This window comes from Coptis chinensis, chromosome 5 (genome assembly GCF_015680905.1).
Source record: "Coptis chinensis isolate HL-2020 chromosome 5, ASM1568090v1, whole genome shotgun sequence".
In the NCBI taxonomy this organism is placed as follows: domain Eukaryota; kingdom Viridiplantae; phylum Streptophyta; class Magnoliopsida; order Ranunculales; family Ranunculaceae; genus Coptis; species Coptis chinensis.
Genome location: NC_141460.1, coordinates 4,340,972 through 4,343,615, shown reverse-complemented (window position 1 = coordinate 4,343,615; position 2,644 = coordinate 4,340,972).

Genomic DNA, 2,644 nt, shown 5'->3' with positions numbered 1-2,644 from the left:
TCGACCAGTCCTCCACCACCTTGGTTCTCATCGTAGCCGCGATCATCTTTGAAGGAATCACGGCTTCAACTCTGTATGCCATGGCAAATGGTGTCTCCTTGGTACCTGTCCTCAGGGTGGTTCGGTAGGCCCATAACACCTGATTTAACTCGTCGACCCAGGCACCCTTTTTACCTTCCAATTTCCTTTTCAAGTTGTTCATTATCGTTTTGTTGGAAGATTCCGCCTGTCCGTTACCTTCTGGGTTGTAGGGGGCTGAGAATCTCTGTTTCACCTGGTATGTCTGTAGAAATGCTGCCACTTTAGCTCCCGTGAACTGTGCCCCATTATCTGCAATGATAGTATACGGCAACCCAAACCTACATATGATGTTCTCCTAAAGAAACTTAATTACTTGCGTTTCTTTGACTTGCTGCTAAGGGACGGCCTCAATCCATTTCGTGAAGTAGTCTGTGGCCGCCAGCATGTATCTCCTCTTGCCACTTGCCATGGGCAACGGCCCCATGATATCCATTGCCTACATGGAAAATGGCCACGAACTCGACACATTATGCAGGGGTTCTGCAGGCGCGGATATCCGCTGTGAGAACCTCTGGCACTTGTCGCATTTCTTGGCAAAGTCCACCACATCCCTCTTCATATGGGGCCAAAAGTAACCCTGCGTCAACAGCCGGTGCGCAGTGGTCCTTCCCGCAGAATGGCTCCCACAGTCGCCTTCGTGCAATTCGCCTAACACCTCTTTCACCGACCACGGCCCAAAGCATTTTAACAAGGGCCCGTTAAAGTTTTTTCGGTACAACTCCCCTTCTACTAAGACGTACCTTCGGGACGTTTGTTCCAACCTTCTTTTTTCTTTCTTGTTGGTCACCTCCCTTCCCCCAAAGAAATCTATGATGGGATCCCTCCAGCATTCTTCTTCCTCTGTAAGCTGACACACCTCCGCCCATTCTTCTGTACTAGGCCTGTCCAATTTGCCTACCCGTATCATCCTTTCCTCCGACCTCGGCATTGATGACGCCATGTACGCCAATGCGTTTGCGTGTCTATTTTCTCCGCGACCCAAGTGTACAAACTGAATCTTTGCGAACTTGCTGGCCTTCTCTCGCACCACCTTCAGATATTTTGCCATTCTCGGGCATCGAGCTGCAAACCCTCCATTAACTTGGAAAACCATGAGATTCGAATATGATTACACTATCAGTTCTCTGACCCCCACATCCTCAGTCTCGCTACCACTGCCTCATACTCTGCTTCATTGCTGGATGCCGCAAACCCCAATTTTGCAGTTAACTCTATTCTATGGTAATCGGGTGTAACCAATACCACACCTATGCCACTACTTTCATCAGTGGCTGACTCGTCCGCGAATATCCTCCATCCATTTCTCTTATCCCAAGGATCCAGTAAATTGGGCTCCCCATCTCTCTCTGGTTCCATAACCATCTCTTCTCCCCAATTAGGATCCTCGGCTGGGAACTCCCTAGAAATTCGTCCACTGCTTGCACCTTCTCCGCGATCCTCACCTGATATTGTATCTCGTACGCACTAAGCATCACTGCCCATTTCAACATTCTTCCAGAACGTTTTGTCCTCAGTGCTTGCTTGAGCGGGAGGTTGGTGACCACTATGATGGAGTGAGACTCGAAGTAGGGCTTCAGCTTCAGAGCCGAGAAGATTAGGGCCAGGGCATGTCTCTCGATTCTGCTATACCTCGTCTCTGCGTCTAGTAATATTTTACTTTGAAAATACACCGGTTTCTCCACCTTGTCCACGAGGCGGACCAATACTGAACTCACCACATAATCAGATCCCCCCAAGTACAAGTACAACTTCTCCCCTTCTTCTGGACGGGATAACAAAGGTGCTTTGCCCAAATACCCCTTCACCTCTTGGAATGCCTCTTTGCACTCCGCCGTCCACAAGAAATCTGGAGTACTTCTCAACAGTCGATACAGCGGTCTGCATTTGTTGGATGATTTAGAAATGAACCTATTCAATGCCTCCACCCTTCCTGCTAGCCATTGTACCTCCTTTACATTCTGCGAGGATGGCATTTCTATCAAGGCTCTTATCTGCTCAGGGTTGGCCTCTATCCCTTGATGTGTCACGATGTAGCCCAAGAACTTGCCCGTGGTCACTCCAAAGGTACACTTCTCTGGGTTCAACTTCAAGTTATACTTCCGCAATATACTGAATGTCTCCTGTAAGCCCTCAAAATGCTCTTCCTCCGACATGCTCTTTTCCACCATATCGTCTATGTATATTTCAATCCCTTTTCGGATCTTGCTTTCAAATATTTTCTCCCCCAACCTTTGGAATGTGGCTCCAGCATTCTTCAGACCGAATGGCATCCATGTATAGTGATAAGTGCTCAAAAGTAATGATTTATATCGCAAATTATGTGTATGTTAGTCTCCATTTTATATTTAAATATTCTAATATGATGCAATTTGAGGTTTTGCAGGTCAAAGAATCTAAATGTGAAATATGGAGGGAAAAGAAGTCCAACAAGTCAAAAAGAAGTCACTGGGAATTACAGCTAAAGGCATAGGGCAAAAATGTCATATTTGTCTCCATAAGTGCCAAGCCTAATGGGACTCTAAAAGAGGATAATAATTGAATTAGAAGAGCCTTAAATCTAATC